The sequence below is a fragment of the Myxine glutinosa genome, unplaced genomic scaffold (assembly GCF_964187855.1).
Source record: "Myxine glutinosa unplaced genomic scaffold, kmMyxGlut1.1 SCAFFOLD_2125, whole genome shotgun sequence".
Taxonomy (NCBI): domain Eukaryota; kingdom Metazoa; phylum Chordata; class Myxini; order Myxiniformes; family Myxinidae; genus Myxine; species Myxine glutinosa.
This window is the reverse complement of record NW_027618220.1, coordinates 38,012-48,087: the sequence shown is the minus strand read 5'-3', so window position 1 is coordinate 48,087 and position 10,076 is coordinate 38,012. Positions and strand designations below refer to the sequence as shown.

The 10,076-nt window shown below is 41.8% G+C and overlaps 1 long non-coding RNA gene across 1 annotated transcript in view; it reads right to left on the bottom strand.

Moving 5' to 3' along the window:
* Positions 1-600: 600 nt before the first annotated feature.
* The window catches only part of LOC144889269 (uncharacterized), a 37,597-nt gene continuing 28,121 nt past the window's right edge, over positions 601-10,076 (bottom strand). The window contains exons 2-3 of the long non-coding RNA XR_013621674.1: positions 6,360-6,469; positions 601-774 (exon numbers count right to left, since the gene is read on the bottom strand). This is a non-coding gene — a long non-coding RNA (uncharacterized LOC144889269). The remainder of the gene's footprint in view (positions 775-6,359; positions 6,470-10,076) is intronic.

The window sequence follows — 10,076 nt, the reverse complement described above, 5'->3', positions numbered from 1 at the left end:
TGATTGTTTGTTCAGTAAATATTCTCTTGTAAGTGGCTTAACGCTGAACCTGTAAGCAATCAGGATTCACTCACTTCTGGCAACAATGATTAATAATAATAATATTAATATCAAGATATGCAAAAAAGATATGCAAGTCAAGGCAAAAAACTATGCCAGCAATCAATTGGCATGCAAAACAATGAAGCTTCTGCAAGTGACTGCAGCCGAGACAAAAAAGGCAAAATCAAAAGGATGCAAAATAAAGCAAAGCAAACAATCAATTCATAAACAGCGAGATAAAGGAGAAAGGACAGAAAAGAGGAAGAGAAAGGTAATAGCACTAAGGCCCAGTGCATATGGTGATAATTAATGCAAATATGAAAGTGGGATGCGAGGGTTCATTGGAGATGGGAAAATATGACATTTAAGTGCTCCGCACCAGCCACAGCTCACCATAATAGGAGGGATATGACTAGGAAGGAACAGAGAGCAATACGCAGAGACGTCACAAAAAGGCACAAGTGGATTGCCGTCATCTACACGTGAACTGAGCAACCCCTCTCAACACCAAAGCAGGCTTCCAAATGGGGAAGTATATTCAAACGACCCCCGTCCAAAGTAAGCACACAGAGAAGAGTACGGTTCCACAGATATGTCATCGATCAGCACATATGCTGTTTGACAATGCGCGGTGCCCCGGTGGCACTGGAATTCCCTTTGGAAAAATGGCAGTAATGCAGCTCTACCTAAGGTCGGCACTCAGTGAGGTGACAAAACAACTGCCAAAAATCACTGCAGAATTTAAAAAAAAAAAAAAAAAATCACCGGACAAACAGCACCCCCCAACCACAACCACATCCCACCACATAGTGCTATTACATTATGCTACCTTTGTGAAGGTGTTACCAAGGTATTGATATCACTAATTGTTAATTACTTGCCAGTATATAAGCATGATTGATTACTTTAACTAAAAGCACGTGTTCCCAACGCCTCGCAAGAGCAGTCCTGGGTTGTGACACAGACATAAACGTGATTATCATTAACTGGGAGGATTGAGAAATGGGGACACTAAGGTGACCAATGACTCACTGCATGGCACTGTAGCCGAAAGCAATACAGCAACAGGGAATGGATAATGAAGCAGGAGGGAAAGGACGGTGACTAAACACTAAGAAATGCCCCCCCTCCCCCCCCCCCCCCCCCCCATTGTTTTAGTAATTTCGCTGAATGGAGTTAAAGGCTGGCAGTCGGCCATATTTGGTTGGATTACAAAACAAAATGTTATGCATATGTATACTCTCATGTATTGTCGTTGTGCGAAGTTTGAACAAAATCGGTCCATGCATGTCCAAGAAATGATTGGGGACATGTTCAAAGTAACAAAATGGCTGCCAGTTGGCCATCTTGGATCTGATTTCGAAAGAAAATTTTGTGCATATGTCAGCCACCATTCATTATCTGCGTGCCAAGTTTGAACATGATCGGTAAATGCATGTCCAATAAATAGTTGAGGACTTGTTCAACACCGGGTTTTTTTTTACAACTAAAATGGCTGCCAGTCTAACCAGTCGGCCATCTCTGATCAGATTGCAAAACAAAGTGAGGTGCATATGTATACCATCATGTATTGTCTTTTTCCAAGTATGAACAAAATCAGATCATATATGTCCGAGATATGGTTGTGGACAGACACACGTACGGACAGATGCACGGACGGAGAGACGAGACCCAATCTATAAGCCCCCGTTTTGGACTAAGTTCAACGGGGGCTAATAAATGATTTAATGGATAAATGGAGGCAGCTGGATGCAGGGTTGCTGCACTTGTATGGGCAGAAGAATAAATCAGCAAGGAGAGCTGTAGACAAGGCGAGGAATGATATGGAAGAGGTTTACAACAAGGTGGAAGAGGGTGGTGGGAGGAAGATGAACAATTAATTGGCTCATGACAGTGATGTGGATAGCAAGGACATGTAGGGAGTCGGTGATTAAGGATAGTGATGGGAGGCTAGTGACAGAGATGGGCGCATTATTGAAGGTGTGGCAAGGATATTTCAAAGAGCTGTTGATCTGGGAGGGAGCAAAGCTGAACTGGAGCTACCGAGTCATATGGAGGGGAAAGTGGAGCTGGTGGAGATCACACAAGAGTAAGTGCAGATGGCATTGAAGAGGGTGAGAAGGGCAAGGGAGCCAGGCATTGAAGAGGTTTGTGGAGAGATTAATAATTGCAGTGGGAGAAGTCAGAGTCAGGTGGACGAAGAGGTTGTTGAATGTATATATTAGAGATGGTTCAATTCCAGAGGATTGGAGGACAGGATTAATTGTGCCAATATAAAAGGCGAAGGTGGATGTTCAAGATCCGGGGAAGTACAGGGCCATTACACTCCTTAGTCGTGTCATAAAGGTGCTGGAAAGGGTTTTGGATGGGAGGATAAGGAAGAGGGCGAAGAAGGAGATTGGAGAAGAGTAGCAGGGGTTTAGAAAGGGTAGGGAAATGACAGATGGGATGTTCCTGTTGAGACAGCTGGTGGAGAAGAGGTTGGAGGTGCAAGGTGAAGTGGCATTGGGATTTGTGGATCTGGAGAAGGCCTACAACACTGTCCTGAGAAAGATGGTGATGGTGATACTGAGATGGATGGGAGTGCAGGGAAGCAGAAGTTAGGTTGGTGGAAGGGATGTACATGGGAACAAGGGGAAGAGTTTTGTTTGGTTCTGGGATGTCGGAGGAGTTCAGTGTGAACATCGGTTTGAGGCAGGGAAACACTCTCAGCCCACTCCTGCTTATCATGGTGATGGAGCTGGTAGGCAGGAAGATAAACATGAAAGGTATGCTGGGAGGATATTGTATGCGAACAATTTGGCTGTTGTGGTGGAGAGTGGGCGGGAGATGCAGGAAGTAATGGGGGAGTGGGAGGAAGGAGGCATTTGAGAAACATGGCCTGAAAATGAGCATGGAGGTGATGTGGGTTGGGCAGCGGAGAAAAAAAAAGAAGAATATCAGGTTAGAGGGGAAGGAGATCAGACAAGGAAATAGGTTTGAGTATCTGGCGGGGGGGGGGGGGGGGGGGGGGGGGACAGTGACCGGATGGTAGGTCCGAGGCAGAGGTGAGGAGGAGGATTCGGAGGGAGTAATGGCAGACAGAAAGATTTCAAGGAGATTTAAAGGGAAGGTTCTGATGTCTTGTGTAATGCCGGCCTACCTTTACGGTCTGGAGACGGTAGCACTGACAGAGAGACAACAACAGAGGCTGCAGGTTTGTGAGAACAACTAGGTCAGGAGGATTGCGGAAGTGAAGAAGGTGACAGACGGAGGATGGATGAACTAAGGGAGGAGATTGGTGTGTCGATGAGCTTTATGGGGAGATTGGTGAAATGCCGGCTGAGATGGGCTGGACACTTGCTGCAGATGGGGAAGAGAGAATGACAAAGAGAGCAAGGTAGAATATGTTGAGGGAACAAGGTAGGAGGAAAAGAGGTAGACCACGGAAGAGGAATATCAGTAAGGGTGATGGGAGAGTGGAGAGAGTTTGCTGAGACAGAGGGGATTGGAGGAGTATTGTGGTCAAGGCAGGCCAGAAGCTTGGTTCCATTGGACCTCACCCCTTATAAAGGGAAGAGGAGGAGAAAAAGTCTAGGTCTTTAAATATCGTTAAAAATTCTGGAAGTTTAGTTCTACTGGAGCAGTATTATACATCACCCTTATACACCACCTTATTAGACATATCAAAGTACTGCTAAATGGAAGTATTTTGAAAGTGCAAAGAAGGCGATTCATGTTCTGCAGTGATCAAGTATATAATTCAATTTAAATAAAATAAAGATAAAAAAGTCGTATAAATAATTAAATGCAGGAATTTACTGCCTTTGACACAGTTTTGATTACCCCACCATATCCAACACGTTAAATTAGCTATTCATGCTTGTTGTGTTTGTCCTTTATGACGTCCTTAAAAACAGTGGGTTTCCTGTTTGGAATGATTTTCAATTTTGTTTGACTCCCAGACAGGCAGACAGTAAAAAAAAAAAAAATCTCACTACTCTCTGTGCATGGGCGATCAGGCCAAATTCAGAGATAAAGTACGGTTAAACGGCAGGTTTTTTCCCATTCATGTTCGATTCGTGTTCAAAATATAACATTCAATTTAAATAAGTTGTTCCTTTATCATAAATTTATGTTTGCAGAAAGACGGAAATGAACCAATTACTTAACTCCGCTTTTCGCTTCGCGTGATAACAACATTGTGCAGTATTGCCCCACAGATAGTCTGTGGAACTGCAATGGTGTTTAGCGTCTCAAACAGACAAGATACAGCAAAATCGTTTATTGCTCCTAAGTGGGGGATGCTTAGTACACACACAAAAAAATTTTTGGGAAAGAAAATAGACCTTGCAATATAGAGATTAAGAAAAAACACGTGGCGATAAACTGCTGTAACGAGTACGAGGTACATTAAATTGTAAAATTAGAGCAGGTCGAGCATCATTAAGCAAGTATAAGGAATAGGGTGGTCATTCCTATCCTATGGAGTTGAGATACTGAGTGCTTGTTAGGCCCAAGCATGAGAAATGCTACAGTGCGGGCCCAAACCATGCAATGGGAAGGAAGACAAGGTGTGAAACTGGAAATGAGAAGGATCATGATGGACCGATGCAGAAAGGGCAATCAAAATCAGATAAAAGGGCAGTGTGCTAACATTAACACACAAAGAATCGACCGTTTGTGAGTAATACAACAGGGTAATGACAGGGAAGAGCAGATAAATGATCAGCAACTTAAGCTACCAAAACAATCGGTTCAAGAACCAACGATATTAGAAGACTCAGATCGATTTATCGGGAAATTATCAAAATACACGGATCAATTTATCAGGGCATTATTAAAATACACGATTCAATTTATCGGGGCATTATTAAAATACACGGATTAATTTATCAAGGAATTATCAAAATACATGGATCAATTTATCAGGGAATTATTAAAATACATGGATCAATTTATCAGGGAATAATTAAAATACATGGATCAATTTATCAGGGAATTATCAAAATACATCGATCAATTTATCAGGGAATTATTAAAATACACGGATTAATTTATCAGGGGATTATCAAAATAAACGGATCAATTTATCGGGAAATTATTAAAATAAATGGATAAATTTATCATGGAATTATCAAAATACATGGATCAATTTATCGGGAATTAGCAAAATACATGGATCCATTTTCCAGGAAATTATCAAATACATGGATCAAATTTTAGGGGAATTATCAAAATATGCAAATCAATTTATCGGGAATTATTAAAATATATGGATCGATTCATCGGGGAATTATCAAAATATGTGGATCAATTTATCGAGGAATTATTAAAATACATGGATCGATTTAACAGAGGGATCAAAATATAAATCAATTTATCGTGGAATTATTAAAATACACGTATCGCTTTATCAGGAAATTACAGCCAAAATGGGTTAAACGGGATTCTTACAAAAATGGGGAGGGATTATTTTACAAGATATTTCATACGAAGACCATGAAATATAAATGTAGGACAAAGCAGAAAACCGTTCTGAAATTAATAAACACACTAAATAACTTTGTCAGAATATAAATATAAACAATTAGCTAAAAGGTTGCACGAAAAAGAGAGCGTAAATGTGCAGAGCATCCATTTGATGGAAGAATAAGATTTTTTTTTAAACATGCGTGGTGCCTGGAGGTCCCTCCTGATTGTGACCAACAACCGTGTATCCGATATCAAAGTAAAGTCCGAATCTGTTCTTTCAGGAAGGATTTGCAGCAGGCACACTGGAACTTTGAATATGAAACATGCCGATGTGATATTCAAAATGGGGTGCAGGATAACTTGGTTGTGAGCATGCTCATCACTCGGATGTCTGGTCGAGGTTTTAATCTCAAAGTCGTTGACATGTAACTGATGCTCTGATGTGCTGCCAGAAGTGGGGGCCATGCACCTCGAGTATCATCCTTTCCAGCTATTTTGTCTGCCTTCGGGATGGCACAGTTGCTTCCAAAAGTCCCACAGCATAGCCAAATACACTGCAAGTAGTCGCTTCCCCCCAGAGAGACAGGAGTGCCAAGATGTGGCACAGGCACAATAGCCCAATTGGCCCTTACACGTGGGTTGCAACAAATTATCTTGTGATAAGAAAGGCCAAATAATCCCATCAAACTTTCCTGGATAATTTATGTATTGTTGGATTTCTCATGGCATCACAATGGCATCAAATTGTAACAACAAAACCATTTTCACCCTTTATAATAAAATAAAAATCATGTCCTTCAGTCTCTAAAATGATGGAAAAGGTAGTGCTAATGTAACATGGCACCCTTTAAAGGCGCACCAACCTTGAGAAGTGTGACGTTCCACGTGAAATTCTCAACCGCCTTGCTGAGCTTTCGGCCCTTTAGGCCTTCTTTGGCTCCAAGAGCGCATAACTCCGCATGTTGCTCAAGGCCTGTTGGTGGTGTGGGAATTGGAGGGAGAATCACAGGTGGAAATATTAACAGAGCCTGTATGATGAACCAGCAAATAGTAAATAACGCAGTAGAATGCAACGTCTCAACACAGTATAAATTTGAATGAGTGATGTGATGTTCAACAAATTACAAACAAAGTGAATTCAGTTCGCCTTTTAAATGTAATAAGCATGGAGGCTCAAATAACAGCTGCACCCGCAAAACCCTGCACGGCATTTTTAATGCACCCTCAAAGTATCAAGACGTGGAAAAATCATCGCAAACGGGAAATAACCATTTCATACAGGAGCTTAAATGTAGTGTGCGCGAAACATATCCGTATAGAAGAAGACATTTTTAATGTTTTCTATTTTTTAGAAAGTAAAATTAACTTGAGTGGTCGGCGAAGCACCGCAAATCCACACGCTTCCCACCTAAAGCAAAGTCGAAAGATGGCATAAAGTTCTATCAGGACTGACCCAATATCAAAGTTTAAGTAAAAAAAATTTCCCCCATTTTGAGACCACTGGACACAGTCCCCACCCCGTGGAGCATGAACCGGGGGTGAAATCCTAAAAATGGTTACATATTTCATGCGGCCCCAAAGTTGATTGCATATGCAAAGCTTCATTAAAAATGTTTTAAAATGTGCCCGGAATTGCATTTTTTGCTATTTGACCATTTGACCATGTCCCAGGGCCACAGGGGGCACGGCCAGAAATTATACTACTCTCGCACCTTTGTGCCATGTGCTCATCATCAAAACGCAGTGTCGTGAATTTCTGTGGAACATGCTTGTTGGAGGATATAACGTGACGGAGCCGATTACGACATCAAGCTTTTTTAGAAAAGCGTGGGGATAACAATATAGCATTATAGGCCCATTGCATCAATAAATATATCAAACCATGGAAAGGTTAGCTGAGATTCCATTTGGACATCTTCGAGAGTGATCAATCAGCCACCAGTTACAAAATAATATTGGTGATAACGATCTTACAATTCATTACAGCAATCAATTTGCATGCAAAACTGATGGCACTAAAACATGGAAGATACTTGAGTGTCAATAGTTACACCAAAAATTCCACACGGAGAGCACTGAGGGCATGACCTTGGTTGTGGTGTGCATATGTGTGGCCGCAGGCAACATGAGTGTTTGCTCAACTTGCTCAACGACAAATGAAGGAATGGCAGGTGTTCATGGCTCCGATTTCACCCTTAACGGATTCTCAGAGTGAAGCTATAAACTTACGTGATGACAGGTTGCCTTTAAGATGTCCTAAAAAGGAAATTAGGCAAACATGAAACCCGTCAGTGAACAAAACATTGCCTTAAAATTGATAACTTTCCTCGGGTATTTTAATTTTAAAGGGAATCAAAACTGATGAAAATTCAAGGGATTGCCTTGAGTGTTTATAACTATGGCTCCTGAGAAAATGCACAAATGAACTTTAATTTTTATGTGACTGTGAGAACAGGTGGAATCTAGGTGCAAGCAACACATTTCTCTGTAAAATCATTCGCACAGTCATTTGAAACCATTATTCAGCCCGAAACCAACGATATGATCGTCACCATCATAAGCACTGCCTCACAGCGGTGAGGCACCTTTGCCTCCTGCAATTGCTATTCTTCATTTGCGAGTGGGTAGATTATACCAATTAAACCCGGAGCTACATTTGGCTTTATGACGCCCTCGCCCCTCATATACCCTCCCCGATGCATCATCTAAAATTGTCATTTTCTGCCAACTCTCATCCCAACAAAGAAACAAAAATCACATGAATTGTCTCTTACTCTACCACTCCATCTCATCCTCTGTCATAACAATAAACAGCTTTGCTGGCCTTTCCTTGCTCCTTTAAAATACGTTTTTCTTCTTCTCGTCTTGATTGCTTCCAAACTTCTTTCTGTTTCGACCATGCATTCTTGCCATCTTCCCAGCCAAGGTTTGTGCTCTTCAGCACCTTTGCATTCATTGTTTCCTTCAGCTATGTCACGGTTCCTTTCTCCCAAAACGTTTTTTTAAATCCTGCCGCCAAAGGCATCCAAGGCAAAAACAGTGCCGTCAGGACTTGTGTTAAATGTGAAATTGTGTAAACCCACCTGATGATATGATTGTACACCGTCCTGTTGGGTTGGTGATAATATATATACGTACGTGTGTATATACAGTGCATTCAGAAAGTATTCAGACCCCTTCACTTTTTTCACATTTTGTTATGTTGCAGCCTTATGCTGAAATCGTTTAAATTCATTTTTTCCCTCATCAATCTACACTCAATACACCATAAGGACAAAGAGAAAACAGGATTTTCGAAAGTTTTGCAAATTTATTAAAAAGATATGACACTTGAAATTTAGCTCAGGTGCCTCCTATTTCTCTTGATCATCTTTGAGATGTTTCTACACCTTGATTGGAGTCCACCCGTGGTAAATTCAATTGATTGGACATGATTTGGAAAGGCACATACCTGTCCATATAAGGTCTCACAGCTGACAATGCATATCAGAGCAAAAACCAAGCCATGAGGTCGAAGGAACTGCCTGCAAAGCTCAGAGACAGGATTGTGACGAGGCACAGTTTGGGGAAACCTACAAAAAAATTTCTGCTGCACTGAAGGTTCCCAAGAGCACAGTGGCCTCCATAATTCTTAAATGGAAGAAATTTGGAACAACCAGGACTCTTCCTTGAGCTGGCCGCCCGGCCAAACTGAGCAATCGGGGGAGAAGGGCCTTGGTAAGAGAGGTGACCAAGAACCCGATGGTCTCTGGCTGAGCTCCAGATATCCTGTGTGGAGATGGGAGAAACTTCCAGAAGGACAACCATCACTGCAACACTCCACTGATCTGGGTTTTATGGCAGAGTGGCCAGACGAAGCCAAACAGTTCAATCTTGGTTTCATCAGACCACAGAATCTTGTTTCTCACAGTCTGAGAGTCCTTTCGGTGCTTTTTTGCAAACACCAAGCGGCTTTCATGTGTCTTTCACCGAGGAGAGGCTTCCGTCTGGCCACTCTGCCATAAAGCCCAGATTGGTTTGAGAGTATATCAACGTATATCATATCAACGATATATATATCAACGACATAACAGCGTGACGAGTGCTGTCCCGATTGCCTGTGCACCGAAGTCCGAGACCAAAGAGTCACCTCCGCCCCCAGTCACTCTGTCGGCCACTCTGTTGACAGACAGAGATTTCATTCTTTGGTCCCCATTGGCTAAACATCAAGCAAAGCAGCTCTGCCTTTGGACTAGGACATGGATTCCCAATCAATGGGCAATGGCCCACTGGTGGGCCACCACGTTTTCCAGGTGGGCCCCAGAGATTGGCCAATATTTGCCCAAATAATATAATCTTTTCACGCACAAGGCCTAAAACAAGAGTTCAATTCTGTGTGTGTTGGTAGTGGCCAGTGGTAGCCACCCACTATTCCCTGTATATTTTTTTAGTCTTGTTTTTTTTATATTTGTCCTTTTTTTTTTCTTTTCTTTTTTTTCCAGAAACCCTTCTAAAATGACATAATGAGGATATGATAAGCAATACATAAAGTTTGGATTCACATCCTTACATGATCGTGTAGAATTAAAGGGACAATGCGT